Raw genomic sequence first — 13,115 nt, 5'->3', positions numbered from 1 at the left:
CTCCTAATCAACCATGTATTGGTGTCATGGCAAATTCTGATTGGTTAGTCCTTCTAATGAGTTGTGACCGATCTGGAGGCGGAGGCCAGGCGGCCGCAGAAAAGAGGCTCCACCTCCAGTCCCCTATTTCATTCAAAACCTATTTTATTGTTGCGAATTTTAAGTTAAAGTCGGCAAACACATTGCCGGTTTCACTTATTTTTTTTTATTTAAAAAAAAAATCACCGTTACTTCTGATCGTTGTCTATTGTCATTTTGAGTTTGAGAGTACCTCCATTGTCCTCCTCCGTCTGGCCATTCCTCCCATCCCCTTCCTTGCTTATCCCCCAACTTAGGAAAAAAAATCAAAGAGATAAATAGGGAAAGTGATCATCATAAAGAAAACGTAATTCTCTGAAAAAGAGTGTTTTTTTTGGAAATATTAGATCCACCCTTCGATGCCCATCGAACGGATGCAGTTGCGAACCATTCTGCAAAAATGAAATGGTTCTATTTTGGACAAAGTCCTTCCTCTTGTCCTCTTTTGGAGATGAGTCCATCGAATCGTCGCTCAGTTTTTGTCCTTTTTGTTTCATTAGCTTTTGCTCTCTATAGCGAAAAAAGATAGGTTTCTCCAAAGCAAAGTTGTTTACTGTTATTCACGCGATGATATCACGAGACTCTCGGAGATACATTCACGATAAAATAGTAGCTTTTTCCTCGTTACTACTTTAATATCCTAAGTAACGGCGATATTTTCTCCTGTTAGATTTGTTGGATTATATATTTGTTTAATTTCAGGAATCCAAAACATTAACGGCTTCTTTGGGTTTGATCTCCCAGCTCAGGCAGTATAAGACGGGGAGAGAGCATCCTAGAAGAAAAGTAATAAAGTGGGAACCTCTTCCTACACATTACTTTCTTCTCGGAAACGCCCTCTCCCGGACTTATACCGCTTGATTCTATAGAATAAAGAGCACGGGTCCTCACCGCACAAAGATGGATGACCATCAAATAAGATAATCGATGAGTATATATGGTATTATACACAGCATGCATTATTTGATGGCCATGATGATAGCTGGTGTGGTGTGCAGTACTGTGGAGGATCTAAATCTACAACTAAAGCTAAACAGGCTGTAAAAAAATTTAGTTCATAAATAGTGCCACCCTTGCATAGCTTTTAAGTTTTTTGTTAGTTTCAATGCACGACTAATAAAGAGCTATTATTTTTATTAAGGCAGTAGTAGAAAAATGAGTTTATGGTAGTTCATAACGAAATAGAGGATCGGAGGCAGAGCCCCTCCTCCGCAACTCCCCGGCCTCCGCCTCCTCCATGCGGCGGCTCCCCGGCCCTCTACTAGCTCTCTGTCGGCCTCCCCCTTCTCTCTCTCTCTCTCTTTTTCTCTCTCCCATTCTACCTCTCCTCCGCCTCTTCTACTGTGTCAGTACAGTGTCAGCATGGCACGGCATGGGACCATACCGACTTGTGCCACCGGACAACCGGTCTGGAACCCAGAACTGGCACAACAGACGGTACTGTTCATACATCAAAGTGGAAAGTCCTATTGCAATTTCTTCCCAAATCAAATATCCAATAATTTTTGTTTCTGTTCGCACAAAATTTATTGACATAACTAAGAATCTAAGGCTTGAATTAATTATTAAATCATATACAATGAACACCAAGGCAATAAGGAACACAAGCTCCACATCAACTTGGGGTATCTGAGTGCCTCTTGTTGCTGAATTATATAGCTAACAACAGTGCAAGAGAGATCTTCTGATCTCAAGTAAATCCAATAGTCTGATTCTACAGGTCATTGACCTTCCCAATCAACACAAAACATGCACTTGCATGCATGCACATGCATATGCAGGCATGTGCACAAAGGCACATATATATGAAAAAAATTATAAAAAAAAACACTCAAGGTACAATGGTGATGCAGTACAAGGTTAGCAAAACAACATTTGTTGCCAGTAAGTGTGCACCACATCATCCACTAGTAAGGACAATGGCTGATATATGTGCTGGTACAAATATAGCGTGGCAGCCATAGCGACACTCATGTTTTGGTACAAAGAATACCTGGAGTGCAGAAAAACTACATACTCATAGTATAAAAATGTAGGCCTTTTGTGTTATATGACATTAAGATGGTCAAATTAGATTGTCAAAAATAAGAATATTGTAAGTAGCAAAAATACCAAAAGGGTCATTTCAAGGTTATAGTTGTTTCACCTTCCAAACATCCTTATAAAATGTATATCAGTACTTGAAGCAGTAGAAGCTAAGCAAGCCATGTCTATAATTCAATATGGATACCTAATTAAATCCAGGTAAAGCCTTAACAAGTTCATTGTACAAGTGCTGACAAAGTCCTTGCCCTAAAAATTGTCTTGTACGATTAAATTTACATAGCAATTAACCAATCTCTTTGTAGAGCTATGTTAACAAGAAAACTAAGGATCTCTACCCAGTACCTACCTTATTAGTACTAAGAAAAATCTTTATTTGGTATTAAGTATTAACACTCTTCAACTTCTAGTGGCTTTCATTTTGGAAAAACGATTACTTGAGAAAAATGCAATACCTTCAAAGCTTCTCTACAAATGTATGCTATCTAGGATTCATCTAAAGGCTCCTCAGTAACATTCATCAAGTCAGCAACACTTACACGACCACAATACTTCATCACTGTCTCCCAGCAAATGTAAATCCAAATTTGAATTTAAAACTATATGTACACTGATAACCAGAAGGATGCCAAAAAGGTACTTCCTAAATGTGAAATTAATGACATATAATAATGATCTATAAAGTTAATGGGACATGGAGACTCATTTAATGCTCAGTAACATTCATCAAGTCAGCAACACTTCCATGATCACAATACTCCATCACTATCTGCCAGCAAATGTAAATCCAAATTTGAATTTAAAACTATAAGTACACTGATAACCAGAAGGATGCCAAAAAAATACTTCCTAAATGTGAAATTGATGACATATAATAATTCTCTATAAAGTTAATGGGACATGGAGACTCATTTAATGCTCAGATAAACTTCTGAATTCAGATGAGACATAGATGAAAGCCAACTTCCAACCTTCCACCAACAGCTCAGCACTGACTTCTAAAAGCTGACAAATCTAATGTGATTTATAAAAATATTAAGAAATCGATGCAAAGTTTAACACAACCAGATGCACAAAGTGAAGTGATTATTAAATAGCCAAATAGGTGTTAAATAGATTAAACAAAAAGTACAAATTACAGTTTTTTCCATCCCCATTATAACCATATTTTCTCATAGTTCAGAATTTTTCCTAGGAAATAAAGAGCCTAAAAGCAGCATCAATAGAAATATTTAACACATGGTAGCTAAAACAAAAAAACAGGAAATAAATCCAGTCAGTTGCATATCTAAAGTTGATGTCCAACTGGGACACAGTAACAAAAAATTGAAAAGATCCTATTGACGGCTTCAGCCATGCAAGAAAATTGCTTACACTTATTCAATTCTGGCAAAATGAAGTGATAAAGGAAACATTCCGCCATGTTTTTTCTTCTAGATGCATAAGAAAAGTTGCAAGCACTGCATTGGTCCAATAAATTCTTACGATATCTGATGAAAAAATAATTATACTAAAAATTAATAATTTATAACTGAGATGCAATTGCTTTCAGGCATTTCAAACAATATTTATTGGGTAAAAATATAATAATGGTGTAGGGCAAATTGCATAACTTTTGGGTGCTCCAACACCCAAGTTTACTTCTTCCACAGAAGCATAAGAAGATACATATTTGTCAAATATATGCATGTGAGCACTACTACAAGACTTACATCCAAAAAATTTCCTGTTTTAAGTTTCAGCCATGTTACATCTGGTATCCAAAAATTTGCTCAAAATCCAAACACACTAGAAGTTTGAGTATTTTTAAATGTCTGCAGTTATGGTTCCGAAGTAGACGAAATTTAATTCACTGAAGTTTTCTTTAGAATTATCTATTCTTTATGTACAAGATAATAAATTAACTAACTGAAACTAAAAACTAATTGTGCTCGTCAAAAATTCATCTTTCAAGGTAGTTACCAAAATTATTCACCTTCTTATCATACTTCCTTCTAACTATATTTTCACCCCATCACCTTCCTAAGATAAAAGAGACTTAAATGCTACAACAAGCATGGAAAACAAGCAGAATGTAGCTAATTTGATAAATAGCAACTCAAATGCCACAACAAGAATGAAAAAAGTGAGTATAGGAACAAAACACCTAGCAAATCTACACAAGAAAAACTATGATCATGAACGAGGGCCAATATCTTCATCCAGTATGTCAAGCACAAAATTGCCACCTTCATTGGTTGAGAATCAGCTACAGTACTGTAAGGAGAAGGATCTCACACACTGTTTATAATTTCACTAAGAAACTTCAGTAATTTGGACATGTGCCTCATAATTGGTTCAGGACAAGGTTTTAAAAATTGGTACCAAACCTCATACCTTTTTTCCATTGGAATGGTAAGGTCACAATACAATTGCCATTGAGCCACATCATCTTTTAAAACAATGCTCATAGATATTTTATGCTACGGTCACTATAACCGGTGACAGAGCCATTTTCATAATCGACAAGATACATGGTGCATTTTCGTTACCAACTTTAACCTGTTGGTAGAGGGTCATTTTCATTGACCTCCATTTCTAGGAGCAGCCGTAGCTATCTGAGAGCTTGTAAAATATTTCATATTTTTCATAAATCATATCTATATAAATGGTTGCAAAATGCTAAATGGCATCATAAAATTTTAAAATGTACATTGATGTCATATATATCATTTTCATGGTATCATGCTATTTTTCATAATCATAATTCATATGCCAATCATTCACAGAAAAGTATTTAGTGACAATGCTATTTAGCCTAAAACAAGGATCATTCACAATCATATGCTTGATCCTAAATTTTTAAAAAAATATAAGACCAATCATGTCAAATATAATTCATAATTTCATACTTGAAATTGATCAGTATTTTGAAATTAATAAGATTTGTGCTAGGCATAGCTGATCAGAGGCCGGGCTTGAGCACAACAATTATCAAATTTTACATAAGCCCGGCCCGAAGCCCGGTTAAAAATGAATAGAGTTTAGGCCCGAGGTTGCGGCTAGATGATGATTTACCAGTAGAAGGGTCATAATGAAGGATAAAAAAATCATCCAAACATTGACCACCAATAGAGGATTTGACTTCAAACTTGAAAGTAGTTAAAATGGGAAAAAGATATATTGGAATGAAGGACTTTCTGATCAAATATAACTGAGCATAATACCACTATTTGCTAATTTGTCATTGTATTTCATTATGATATTATAAAAGCATACAGGCATGGATGTTGTGCTAGCTTATTTTTGCATCAAGGCTATGATAATACCAATGTAGCCATATTCTTTCTAAGATCATATGTCCACATGCCTTGACAGAACCATGAAATTTTGAATATGCTTAAACGAGTTGCGTGGGATGTATAACATGGACTAGCGAAAGAAGCATTTATTTTGACTAGCTACAGATGACCTTACTGCATATATCCAATTTAAAATGTCATCGCTATCAAACTCAAGGAAAACACATGTGCCAAAAGCAATCAAGAGACGATCAAATAAAGACAAGTCACAGACACTACAACGATCAAAGTAGTTTGATGTTTAGCATCAATTGAATCTAACATATAATCCAACATAATCAGAATTGATCAGGCGAGATCAAAAGAGAAAAGGAGAAACAATGGCTTTTCAATGTAACTATAAGATATCACATGATCGAAGGCAGAAACGAGCCAATTACCTGAGCCATAGACTTAGGCATGCAAAAATTAGCTTTATGAAACAAAATAGATTATAATTGGACAAATAGGCAAAAATTCATATAGCTATTACAATCAAGTTGCCTAACAATGATCTGCACTTTGAAAAATGAGTCTAGTGTCCATATTAGAGAAATAAACATAGATCAAAATGTCAAGGTTGTTTATCTTGGATGGTCGACTGTGGCAATGCCACCAGAACTCTAGTGGTTCAAGGAAAAAGGCCAAGATTGTGATGGATCAAAAATCGAAGAAGGTCAAATAGGGGCATTTGATGAGTTTGGGCTGCCAATCTAGAAATAGGATCCTACCAACGTTGGCAGATCAACATCCCTGAAGAGATAGAGAGAGAAAGAATCAAGCAAGGGATAGGATCTTTTTTTCTTTTGAATAACAAAAACAACAATTACTGCATTTTGACACAACATCCAGTTGAGGAATCCTATCAAACATTTGGTGAGCAATAAAATGATCCCCATGAAAAGAGCCTACTAAACCTCATGTTGCCCAAAATCTGAACCCAAAAAGTCATCGAAATGAGAGGCTACAAGTCTTCCAGTTTCAGAATAAAGAACATATCAAATCATGTTGGAAGAGTAGAGTTCTTTGAGTAGCTTTCTCTAAAAATGAATCTTAGCTTATATTTGGTGAGATATGAATAAAATAGGTTGGAGAAGGGATGGGATCCGGCAACTCACCTTTGAAACAGGAGAGGTGGAAGGTCTTTGGTTAGCGACTTGATCATAGGTGCCGGTGAGCCTTGGTCATGGCTACCAGCGACGGCGAAGGCAGGGAGAGAGAGAAGAAGAAGAAGAGAAGCAGGTTGGGTGATGGTTGAGCTCAAGGAAAAGAAATAGGGAGAAATCTGTTTGTTTCCGGCAATCACGCGCAGCCACCAAGGTTCTCACCCACGCTCGGGATTTCAACGATTACGGTGCGCAGCCAAGATGGCCAGTCAGCACTTGCCATCCTGCACGGATGGGCATTCCGCGCCGAAAAATCTGCCTGAGATTTCTTCCTTTCTCTCTCTTTCTTTTTTTCCTCTCGTGTTGCTAGATTTCGACGCCCAGCCAAAATACAGCTGAGGGAAACATTTGATGGTCCACGAGACCATAGCTTGGTCCCACCCAATCAAAAGGGCCAAAAGTTTGGGATCTCTCACGGTATGTATTGAAAAAATTGAAAAAACATCTGTACAACTGGTATAGCTATTTTAATGCCTCAACACCCATATCGATACTAGTTTTGCACTGAAATAGGACGGTGTGAAAATAGTACGATATCGGTCATACTGTCCTGTTCCAATGATTTGTTGAAATCATAGTTCAGTGGTATCTGAATTTTTCCCAAATTTGGCCATTTCAGCTGAAACCAGAGGTAGGAGAAAATTTGTTCACAAACATGTGACATACATTGTCAACCCACTCCATTCAGCCCGAGCTCTTGCTTCAATTTTGCAGCGAAATAACAAAATGCCACCTTCATTACATCAAACAAAGCCCATTATCTACACTGAGTGAACCAGGAGAAGTATTTTTCTTTTACTTTTTAAAAAAATTCTCTTTTTAATCTTGCCATACTATGGGATAACTGAAAAGTATTCATGATTACCAAGTCCAAAAAATATGCCTCTTTTGTTTAAGACCGGGGTAAAACTTGGTTTCCAAGTCAATAAATTTTCTGGGAGCAAAAAATCTATAATACTGTATAAAATGTGGGAATAGCATGCACATGCATAAGTATGTTTTTGGACCTAGTTATGCTATCTTAGTACCGGACTCCATACTAGTGCCATCTTGTTACTGTATCAGTCCGCCTGATACGAGTGCTGGTTCGGCATACCGAGTGTCCGTACATCTCCCGTATCACTTATCTATTTGGTACCAGTACAGTACGGTTCACCTCGTACCATCTGGTTCCGTACAATATGACATACCTTTGAACTAATTAAAGCAAATGGTTCTCATATAAATTGATTTTGTATCTATTGAGAATCTTAACATTGAATTTACATTTCTAGAGAAATCTTGCATATCACAATAAGGAAAAAAATCCTAAAAGCATATATTTCCTTGAGAAATTTTGATACTTAAAATGTAAATAAACTAGAATAGTTTCAAGGCTTTTATTGAAACAAAATCATTTGACACAGCATTCAGATCATAATGTCTTATGCTGTTCAGAGTTTGTTATATAGATATCGATTATTTTCTTAATAAAAGGGCACTTTTTTACCGAAAATTTATGAATGTACTAAAGGTGGCATTCTTTCAATGTTTCCATCCTGATCACAATTTTATACATCTAGATCTATACATTCACGACATTATATAGACATACATGCAAAAAATGTGTTCTAATGTATTTTTTTGTAAATAACGTTGTGACCAAGGCAGCAGCATGGAAGAATATAAACTAGGATTTATATATGTATAGTGAAAAAAATCATGAATTAAGTTCTTATATACTATTTTTTTGTCAATCCAAGACTCTAGCATTTGAAGAACTAGATTTATTCTATAAGAGAATACAATGAACCATGTAAAAAGAAAGGCCACTACGACTAACACGGCATAAGTGATTTGATAGGATAAGTCAAATAATTCAGGTTGCACATTCTCATAGATGTCACACAAACTATAATAGAAGGTAAAATATCCATGTCAGATTTAAAGAGTCCGCAACATATGTCAAAATGTATAATCAAACCCAAAGGTACTCCTCTCCTTGATAGCTTCCAAAGTAGCGAACTGCATTGGGATGACTACACTGCTGCAGCATCCCAAAATCACCTCGGATTTCTTCGTATCCCTCTTCCTGAGCACAAAAATTTACCCACTTATATAGATCGTTGTCACCAAAAAAGCACAGAGACATCTTTACATTATTCAATTTATTGTCTTCATGAAACAGTTTTTAGATAGAATGATGAGGTAATTGTTTTGTCAGATGAAATAATTCAAAATAAGCTCATTAATCAGATTACTTGAATTAAATATATCATGTACATTCACCGGTAATATTGGTCATTAATTTGAAGATGTAAGGTTGCTAAAGATCATATATGAAGCCATCTAAAAAGGAGAGAGAGGGGCTAAGAGATGTTACAATTATGTTGGGAAAGTCAAACATTGCATTGACAATATAATTATTGCAATAAAATCAACTAAAATGACTAATTTCTTTCCAGTCAAGTTCCAAATAAATATTTCTTCCCAGTTGACCAATTAAAAAACATACCCTGCAATGTCCACAGTTTAAGGCTCTAGAATTCTTCAAGGGCACAAACTATAGAAATGCTTTAATTTTCCAAGGCCATTTTCACAAATTCTAGCACAATCAAACCCCGATATCCTTCAACCGAAAATTCAAGGAGGTATCTGTCAATTCATTAATATGACTAATAATTTAGTTAACTAATTAAAATATTTAAAATAAAGAGCATTAAGAATTTCACTCTAACTTACAAACATCAAGTACATGATAAGCTCCACCTTTGGCTTTTGTTAAAGGTCTAAAGACCACATCTAGATAAAAGGTCCATCGAGTTCTCAGCTTCTTGTCGATTTCTTTACATCAAGACATGAATGGCTCAGTTCAAAACTACTTTGCGACATCAATTATCATGTTTACTCTATCTACAGAAGATTTTGAAAAGGCAATAACTAACACCCAGGGTCTGACTTAGTTATCATGTAGGTTGCAACAAGGTTAAGTCTGATACAGTTTTGGTTTATGCTTAAATTCATGTTTGAATCAGGTGAAAAAATTTTAAATCAAGCTGGATCCACTTTTGTTTAGTAGAAATCAATTCCACATTATAAAAAGCAGTTGTGGCACACGAGCAATCGAGGGACCTCATAGTGCATATGCAGCCAGATTCATCAGTGTTGGACTTAATATCAATCTTTGATGTACTCCTGGAGGAAGAAGCACCTAAGACAACATCAAACAGCAGATGACAAGTTTAAAGATTATAACAATAGTGTGTGATCGATACGAGGGGGAAAAATAGAAAAGGCAGAATGTTACTGAAACCTCATTTTGCCCTTTTTTTCCTTTTCTTTGCTTGTCCATCACTACCGAAAAGCTCCTTAACAGATTTCTAGTTTACAGAGGAAGCAACCCCTACCAAAACAGATTTTATAGAATGAGAAAGTTAACGGCTAGTTAGAGCGAGAAGCTCCAGCGCAGTGTGAGAAAGTTAACGGCTAGTCGGCGGCGTCCTATCGGCGTCCGACGAGGCTCCGGCCTTCCGGTGTGATATCCACGGCGGGTGGGCGGGGCGGTGTGAAACACAGAAACTTGGCTCGGCAAGTGCTCTCGGCTCCCGGTGATCTTCGGGCGGTTTGGGGGAAACTCCATGGACCGCAAAGGGAAGGCGCCGACGGGGAAGACGACGGAGCCGACGGGGAAGACGACGGAGGGAGCTGCGAGAGGACCGGGTAAGTCTAATAGCTTTGGGCGCGGTGGGAATTCCGGTGCTTCGTCACGACCGGGGCCGTGGGTTACTCAGTGGCCCACGACCGCGGAGGTGGAGCGGCTGAGCCGCCGCTTCCCAGACGTCCTCCGACTACCAGAGGAGCCGATAGCGGCGGCCCGGCTGAAATGGGAGGGGCGAGCACTGGTGGCGCGCAGTTTCGGCCATCGCATCCCGGCGGAGTGGGTGGCCAAAGACGTGGCCGCCCGGGCAAAACTGAAGAACATGGTGGCCGTCCCGCTCGCGGACGACTACCTCGCCCTCCGGTTCCGGTCGACGGAGGACAGGGATCGAGCCCTGAGCGAGGGCCCGTGGGTGGTGGCGGGGCAACTCCTCGCCATGAGCCCATGGGTCCCGGATTTTGAGCCGGACGCCGACACGGTGAAGACGGCGCTGGTGTGGCTTCGCCTGCCCCGCCTTCCGCCGGAGTATTGGTCGACCTCGACCATCCTCCACATTGCGGGTAGGGCGGGCCGGCCGATTGCGGTGGACGGGGTCACCGAGCAACAGGGGGCGATGGGCTTTGCCCGGGTAAAGGTGGCTATCGACACCACGGCGCCCCTGTTGCCGGGGGTTTTGATCCAGGGAATGAGGAAGGTGCGCTGGCAGCCCTTCGTCTTCGAAAACGTGCCGGCGCTCTGCCCCCGGTGTGGGCGCATGGGTCATGCGGACGCCGCCGCCTGCCGTTTTCCGGCGACTGGCCGAGCCACGGGTGGCTCGTCCTCGGGGGCGGTGGACCCTGGGGGCGGGAGAGACCAGTCGCCTCCAGCCACTGAGGAGGAGAACCAAGGGCCAGTCTATGGCCCTTGGATGGTGGCGACACGGCGGAGAGTTCCACGGGAGAACCCTCCGCCGCGACCGGGGGAGACGATCGGGCCCGATAAGGGGCCTGGGTCGTCATCGACCCGGTCGCCCCCCCCCCCCCCGGCGGTCTGCCCGACCTCGCCGGCGTCACCGGCGGACACCAACGGTTGGCAGAAGCCAACGAAGGTCGTGCGCCGCCGGTCGCCGTTGGCCGGTGGTGGTGACAGGCCGGCCCCGGACCCCCTAACAGGCCCTATCCGGGTTGTCTTGGTCGGCGACCCAGGACTCGACTCGGTCGAACCGGGGGACCCGGGGCCAAGCCGGCGGGTCGACCCGGTCGTCTCGGTCGACCCGGCCCTCCCGCGGGCTGACCCTGGGCCCAGCAGGGCGGTCGTGGCCCGGGCCCAAACTCAAAAACGGCCCAGGCCCCCAGCGGGCCTTGGCCCACAAGGGGGCCCAGGCCTGACCATCCAAAAACTTGGGCAGGCCCAACGCGCACGGGCCCAGCGGGCTGGGCGCTGCGGCCGTGGGCCGGCCTGCTTGATCGGCGCGCCCTGCGCCAACGGCGCGCCAGGTGCAGGTGGCGCGCCGCTGGCTGTTGGCGCACCCCGCACGGGGTCCGCGCCCGCTGTCGCGGGCGCGCCCATTGCTGAGGGTGCGCCCGTTGCTGGGGTCCCTCCCAGTGAGCGGGGCACGAGCCCCTTGGAACAGCAGGGCCCGCGGGCCCAACTCGCCATGGGGCCGCAAGCCCTGATGGCTCCGGGCCTTGGGGCTGGCCCGGGGGCCCAGGCGACCCAGGGCCTGGCTGGTGGGGGCCCACAGGACTCTGCCCAGCCAGCCTTGGGTCCGGGGGATCTGTTTGACCCGGTACCCTTGGCCCAGGACGAGCTGACCATGGCTGGGGGACCTGTGGCACCAGCAGGGCCCTTCCAGTTTAGCCCACCATGCCAGGAGCTGGCGGTGGGTCTGGGGCTCCCACAGGCCGACGGCCAGGACCACCCCATGGTGGGTGCGCCGAGCGAGCCGCGACTGTGGGATGCGTTCGTGGGCCCTGGGGGTGGCCCGGATGGAGTCTTCCGCTTTGGCCCACCCCCCCCCCGGCTGCGGGGGTGCGGGAGGACGCTACCCCAGGTAGATGCGTGGTGGGGGACCACCCCACCCCACACGCGAAGGGGAGCATGGCTGAGGCACCGCCATTAGGAGGGGGTACGGAGCATTCTACTGCCGTGCAGCGTGTCAGGGCAGCAGTCATGGGGGTCGCATCCGTAGCTGGTGGCGAGGAGGAGGGGCGAGACTGCCGGGGCGCCGAACCTGAGGATGGTCCCACGACTCTGGGAGAGGATGAGTCTGAGGCCGACTATGTGGACTGTGACCCATGATGAGACTTGCTTGGAATTGTAGGGGGCGGCCAAGCCGTCCTTCATGTCTGCCTTCAAACGACTAGTGCAGGTCCATAGTCCGGAGATCTGTTTCCTATGCGAGACCCGATTATCTGGCGACGGGCTCAGCCGCTTGAGACGACGCATGGAGAGGGATTGGGAGACCTATGCAGTCGACTCACAGGGGTTGTCGGGAGGCATCTTGGTTCTATGGAGGCAGGATGTGGCGACAGTCGATGTCTTCCACAACTGCTCCCAACAAGTAATCATGATCGTATCACGATCCGACGCTGCTCCATGGGTACTGTGTGGTGTGTATGCTAGTACGGACCACCGGGCCAGGAGAGTCCTCTGGCAGGAGATCACCAACCTGACCACCCAGGGTATCCCGGCGGTAGCGATTGGTGATTTCAATTGTATCCAGAGCGAGAATGAGAAGCAGGGGGGCGCTGCCTTCACGGATCGAGTGGACAGGAGAGAGTTTCGGAACTTTGTGTCGCGGAACGGCCTGGTAGACTTGGGTTTCACGGGACCACAGTTTACCTGGTGCAATAATCAGTTGGGCAGTGCTAGGGTTTGGGAGCGATTAGA

General features: G+C 43.3%; 1 protein-coding gene across 1 annotated transcript in view; it reads right to left on the bottom strand.

The window, feature by feature from the left end:
- Positions 1–8,135: 8,135 nt before the first annotated feature.
- The window catches only part of LOC103705461 (serine/threonine-protein kinase 1-like), a 93,892-nt gene continuing 88,912 nt past the window's right edge, over positions 8,136–13,115 (bottom strand). The window contains exon 2 of the transcript XR_016409899.1: positions 8,136–8,678. The gene's annotated coding sequence lies outside the window, so the exon portion shown is untranslated. The remainder of the gene's footprint in view (positions 8,679–13,115) is intronic.

This window comes from Phoenix dactylifera, chromosome 1 (assembly GCF_051530095.1).
Source record: "Phoenix dactylifera cultivar Ajwa chromosome 1, Ajwa_hap1_PhDact_Kaust_v1.1, whole genome shotgun sequence".
NCBI classification, from domain to species: Eukaryota; Viridiplantae; Streptophyta; class Magnoliopsida; order Arecales; family Arecaceae; genus Phoenix; species Phoenix dactylifera.
Note: the sequence above shows the minus strand (reverse complement) of the source record. Positions and strands in the feature narration are given on the sequence as shown.